The 6,769-nt window shown below is 41.6% G+C and overlaps 1 pseudogene; it reads right to left on the bottom strand.

Moving 5' to 3' along the window:
* Positions 1-4,925: 4,925 nt before the first annotated feature.
* LOC130679645 (olfactory receptor 11G2-like) lies at positions 4,926-5,567 on the bottom strand (annotated as a pseudogene).
* Between the last annotated feature and the right edge of the window lie 1,202 nt (positions 5,568-6,769).

The raw sequence follows: 6,769 nt of genomic DNA, 5'->3' as shown, positions 1-6,769 counted from the left end.
CTTAGAAACACATGGAGGCTTAACAGCACGCACCTTAATAACCAATGGATCGATGACCAAATAAAAACAGAGGTCAAGCAATGTATGGAGACAAGTGACAACGATAATTCAACCCTGCAAAATCTGTGGGACGCAGCGAAGAGAGTGCTAAGAGGGAAGCATATTGCAATACAGGCCTATCTCAGAAAAGAAGAACAAGCCCAAATGAACAATCTAAACTCACAATTAATGAAACTAGGAAAAGAGGAACAAATGAGGCCCAAAGTCAGTAGAAGGATGGGCATGATAAGGGTTAGAGCGGAAATAAATAAAATCGAGAAGAATCAAACAATAGGAAGAATGAATGAAAGCAGGAGCTGGTTCTATGAGAAAATAAGCAAAATAGATAAACCCCAAGCCAGACTTATCAAGAGAAAAAGAGAGTCGACACACATACACAGAATCAGAAATGAGAGAAGGAAAGTCACTACGGACACCACAGAAATACAAGTATTATGAGAGAATACTATGAAAAATTAATTATATTCTAGCAAACTGGAAAACCTAGAGGAAATGGGCAACTTTCTAGAAAAATACGACTTCCTAGACTGACCTAGTAAGAAACAGAAAATCTAAACAGACCAATTACCAGTAATGAAGTTGAGTCGGTAATCAGAAAACTACCCAAGAACCAAATCCCTGGACCAGAAGGTTTCACTGCTGAATTTTATCAAACATTTAGTGAAGACCTAATACCCATCCTCCTTAAAGTCTTTCTAAAAGTAGAAGAGGTGGAAATACTCCCAAACTCATTCTATGTGGCCAACATCACTCTAATATCCAAACCATGCAAACACACGGAAAAAATAAATAAAAGAAAATTATCGACCAATATTCATGATGAACATAGATGCAAAAATATTCAAGAAAATATTAGCAAACCGAATTCAAAGATCGATCAGAAGTATCATCCACCACGATCAAGTGGGATTCCTCCCAGGCATGCAAGGATGGTGCTACATTTGAAAATTCATCAACATCGACTACCACATCAATGAAAAGAAGGGCAAAAACCACACGGTCATCTCCATAGATGCTGAAAGAGCATTCGACAAAATTCGACATCCGTTCATGAGGAAAACTCTCAGCAAAATGGGTATAGAGGGCAAGTCCCTCAACATAATAAAGGCCATATATGACAAACCCACAGCCAACATTATGCATAAAAGCGAGAAGCTGAAAGCTTTCCCCTTAAGACCAGGAACAAGAAAAGGATGCCCACTCTCCCCACTTTTATACGACCTAGTTCTTGAGGTCCTAGCCACGGCAATCAGACGACACAAAGGAACAAAAGGCATTCATATTGGTAAGGAAGAAGTTAAACTGTCCCTGTTTGCAGATGACATGATACTGTATATAAAAAAACCCTAAAGAATCCACTCCAAAACTACTAGATCTAGTATGTGAACTCAGCAAAGCTGTGGGATACAACATTAATACACAGAAATCTGTTGCATTCGTGTACACTAATGATGAATGAGCAGAAAGAGAAATCAGGAAAACAAATCCATTTACAATTGCATCAAAAAGAATAAAATACCTAGGAGTAAACCTAACGAAGGAAGTGAAAGACCTATACCTGGAAACCTAACGAAGGAAGTGAAAGACCTATACCTGGAAACCTAACGAAGGAAGTGAAAGACCTATACCTGGAAACCTAACGAAGGAAGTGAAAGACCTATACCTGGAAATCTACAAGACACTCTTAAGGGAAATTAAAGAGGACACAAATGGAAATTCATTCCATGCTCTTGGCTAGGAAGAATTAATATTGTCAAAATGGCCATCCTGCCTAAAGAAATCTACAGATTCAATGCAGTATCCCTACCAAAGTACCAACAGCATTCTTCAACAAACTGGAACAAATATGTCTAAAATTCACGTGGAACCACCAAAGACCCCCGAATAGCCAAAGCAATCCTGAGAAGGAAGAATAAAGCAGGGGGATCTCACTTCCCAACTTCAAGCTCTACTACAAAGCCACCGTAATCAAGACACTTTGGTACTGGCACAGACCAGTGGAACACAATAGAGAGTCCAGATGTTCACCCAAACATATATGGTTAATTATTATATGATAAAGGAGCCATGCATATACAATGGGGAATTGACAGCCTCTCCAACAGCTGGTGTGGGGCAAAACTGTACAGCTACATGTAAGAGAATGAAACTGGATTACTGTCTAACCTCATACAGGAAAGTAAACTCAAAATGGATCAAGGACCTGAATGTAAGTCATGAAACCATAAAGCTCTTAGAAGAAAACATAGGCAAAAATCTCTTGAATATAAACATGAGCAACTTTTTCCTGGACGCGTGTCCTCGGGCAAGGGAAGCAAACTAAAAAAGGAACAAAGGCGACTACATCATGCTAAAATCTCCTTTACAGCAGGGGACGCCATCAGCGGAACAAAAAGGTGTCCATCAGCATGGGAGAATATATTTGTAAATGACATATCCAACAAGGGGTTAACATCCAAAATACATCAACAACTCACATGCCTCAACACCCGAAAAGCAAATAACCCTATTAAAAAATGGGTGGAGGATCCGAACAGGCACTTCTCCAAAGAAGGAATTCAGATGGCCAACAGGCACATGAAAAGATGCTCCACATCACTGATCATCAGGGAATGCAAATTAAAACCACAGTGAGATACCACCTCACACCAGTTAGTACGGCCAACATGGAAAAGAATGGGAACAACAAGTGTTGGTTAGGATGCAGAGAAAGGGGAACCCTCCTACACTGCTGGTGGGAATGTAAAGTAGTTCAACCATTGCGGAAAGCGGTGTGGAGATTCCTCAAAAGACCAGAAATAAAAAAAAAAAAAATACCATTTGACCCAGGAATTCCACTCCTAGGAATTTACCCTAAGAACGCAGGAGCCCAGTTTCAAAAAGACATATGCACCCCTATGTTTATCGCAGCACTATTTACAGTAGCCAAGAAATGGAAGCCACCTAAGTGTCCATCAGTAGGTGTATGGATAAAGAAGAAGTGGTCTATATACACAATGGAATATTCTTCAGCCGTAAGAAGAGAACGAATCCTACACATTTGCAACAACATGAATGGAGCGGGAGGCTATTATTTATGCTCAGTGAAATAAAATAAGCCAAGCAGAGAAAGAGAAGTGCCAAATGATTTTTCACTCATCTGTGGAGCATAAGAACAAAGGGAAAACTGAAAGAACAAAATAGCAAACTCACAGAACCCAAGAATGGACTAACAGTTGTCAAAGAGAAAAGGACTGGGTGTGGTGGTGGGTGGGAAGTATGGGAGAAGGGAATAAAGGGCGTTGTGATTAGCACAGGTAATGTGGGGGTGGGGAGGGGAAGACCGCATGGCACAGAGAATACAAGTAGTGACTCTGCTCTGTAGCATCTTACTATGCTGATGGAGAGTGACTGTAATGGCGTATGTGGTGGGGACTTGATAATGGGAGGAATCTAGTAACCACAATGCTGCTCATGTAATCGTATATTGATGATACAAAAAAGAAACAATATGAGGTGGAATTTAAGATCGGTGAGAAAACGTTGGTCAAGAATAAAGGCAATAACAAATAACGGGCACTTCCACCTTTATCACAATCAACACACTGTTTTATTAAGAATCTCTTCTTTTTCCTTTTTCTTCTGTGATTATGAAAGACGAATGGAATTGTCACAAACATTCCTTAACCTTCGTGAATGAAAATCGGTGTTAAAGCCATCGGCACTGTAAATCTACTGTTGTAGTTCATGTGCACGAAGTCCTAAATTGTTCATATTTTCTTCCAATATGACGTACCTTTCAGGCAATTGTCCAGCTCTTTGTTTCTTTTGTGAAGTAGAAGAAAGATAACCACTTCTTTCCCCGAACTCAAAAATCCTGCCTTTTAATCTTCAGAAAGTATTCTCAACCCAGATTGTTCATGAAACAAAACCCAATTGATGCGGCACCTCACTTTGTAGAGGAATTGACTTCTTGAAGACTACAAATTACAATTTGGTAAAAATTGCATTTCATACTATGATTCTTTTAAAGTATGTGTTGAAGAGCCATGTTTGAAAAAAAAAAATGGCAACAGAAACGCAGTAGAAGTCGTATTAGTATTAAGGATGCTTATGGCAGTTTAAAAACAGTCACACAGTACTAACACTAAACTACAAGTAGTACCGGAAGCTGTTACTCAAATGGGATTTACCCGAAAGTGGGTTATGCCCTGAGTAGTGCCCCGGTTCTTATGTTTAGCTCTTTTATTTGCTATATTCTAAGTTAGTAATACCTTTAAATTCCTAATTCTTGTCTTGTACACCCTAAACAATCACTACCGTCCAGCCACGGCTATTATTCTGTTTCCTTAAAGTCAAGTCACATGCTACACTCTGGCACGGCGACTTCCTTCAAATTCGAGACTTCTTTATCAATCAGTGCGTGTTAGTGGAGAACTACTGGTTTGGAGTGTTAATCCCCAAAGCAATCTATGATCTCTACTACATGTATATTAGTTAATTCAACTCAGCAATGCACAGCATGCTTCTACCTTCTCTTTAGAAATTGAATTACATATAGAGACTGATTGACTTACATACATATCATTTCATTTACTTGATACTAACTTCAACACAGTTGCATTCACTTGTTAGTTAAAACATTCTTAAATAACATTACTGCATCTTGCTTAGGATGATAATGGGCCCTCATTATAGTAGTTTCTTAATAAAAGTTAATGAATTTGTCGACAAATATATCACTCATGTCTTGAGATCAGTTGCGTTTGAGAGAAGAATTTGGCTCTTTGTATTTTATGAATACCTTGGGCAGTCCTCAGGATCTTCCTCAGAGCAGCCTTCATCTCCTTGTTCCTGAGCCTATATATTAGCGGAATGCACAGAGGTGTTTTCACAGAATAAAACAAAGTAACGATTTTTTCCATGTCCACTGGGTGTCCCGATCCGGGACTAACGCACATCACCGTAACAGAGCCAAAGAAACAGGATCACCACAGCCAGATGAGAAGCACAAGTGGAGAAAGCCTTGCGTTTGCCCGCTGCTGAGGGCATCCGTAGCACAGCCAGAGTCACCAGAGCGTAGGAGCAAAGGATAAAGAGAAGGGGGCCGATCATGAAAACAGAATTGAAGGTCGAGTAAATGAACTGTGTGGTGGTGTCATCAGAACACGACAGCACCATCAGTGGGACAGGATCACACACGAAATGGCTGATGGTGTTTGGGCCACGGTAGGGCAGCTGAGAAATGAGGACAACTGGCGGTAGGTAGGAGGGTGAACCCACACGACCATCCAAGGACGACGAGGCCCGTGCACAGCTGTCTGGTCATGATGCGCGGGTAACGCGGAGGGCGGCACACGGCAAGGTGCCTGTCAAAGGCCATGATGCAAAGGAAGAAGCCCTCTTCGCACCCGGAAGAGAAGAAGGAGAACTGCACAAGACAGCTCACAAAGGAGATGGATGGACTTGCTTGTGGACGGGTAGCTGGCCAACATGTTGGGGACGGTGGTGGTGGTGACATAACATAGTTCCAGGAGAGAGAAATTCCCCAAGAGGATGTACATCGATCGGGCTGTGAAGGCGTCGGTCCCACCGCACAGCGCAGGCAACGGCCGCGTTCCCCCATCAGGGTCAGGGTGTAGGCCGCAGAGAAGTGCCCGAAGTAGAGGAGCTGCGCTTCGGGCCTGGAGGGAAAGCCCATGAGGATAAAGTGGCTGACGGCGTGGGTGGTTTCTCTGCCGGACACGTTCATGAGTTCGGAGGGCGCGGCGATGACATCGGCTATTGCACTCTAGTGGGGTTTGCTGGCTCTTCCACCAAATGTCCTTACCTTGTTTTTGCATAAAGAAATACAGAATGAGGTTTCTGTTAAAACAACAAAGCTGATCCTCACAACCTATACCCCAAGAGTATGATTTCATTCTAATTAGATGCAAAAAATAAAATAAAAAACAGGGTTTGTTGTAATCTCTCAATTATAATCTCTCAGTTACGTCAGGAACAGGATTTACACATAAGGAGTGCAGAAGTTGTAACTTTGAATATGTCACTTAACCTCTATTTGTTAACCTCATCTACGTACCATGTACAGAGTATTGTACAAGCAAATCAGTGTATATGAAATCTCTTCTAAAGCATTCTGTAAAACTAATTTATCATAATCAGTAATAGTGATAGTAACGCCAAATGAAGCACTACTCAAGTCTCACATTGGAAAAGGTGGTGTCTCACTGAGGAACAGTGACGGGGCAGGGCAAATATTCCTCTCTCTGTGCTTGTTTATGGTATTGCAAAGCGATGGCTCGAAGGGCCTCTCTCGTTCCGGCACAGATGTGTATGACATGACCACACAAGTTTGGTGTGTAGGAAATGCTTTCTCTCTCTCTCCAGCTGGTGGCTTCAGCTCCAGAGCATGGGGAAGAGCCCTGCACTTTGGCATTCAAATTTCCCTGGTTGAAAATTTTAATGCCCTCTCTTGTGAATGTGAGAACTAGATATGCCATTTGGGGCACCTGACCTTAGGGAGAGCCACTGCTCTGAGTGGCTGGACTGTTGATGGGATGAGACTTGGCCAATTTTTCCAAAAGTGTGGTGGTAAAGTTCACTTGCATGTTCAGATTTGTGTGTGTGGTGTTCTAAATCGCTTCGATTGCTCCTTTCTGTGTTTGAAGTGTTTTTGTTTTTATACTTGCCTCTGGTACATTTGTGGCCATTCAAGGCATTTTCTGTT

This window comes from Manis pentadactyla, chromosome 11 (assembly GCF_030020395.1).
Source record: "Manis pentadactyla isolate mManPen7 chromosome 11, mManPen7.hap1, whole genome shotgun sequence".
Classification (NCBI taxonomy): Eukaryota; Metazoa; Chordata; class Mammalia; order Pholidota; family Manidae; genus Manis; species Manis pentadactyla.
This window is presented reverse-complemented; position numbering and strand designations above follow the sequence as displayed.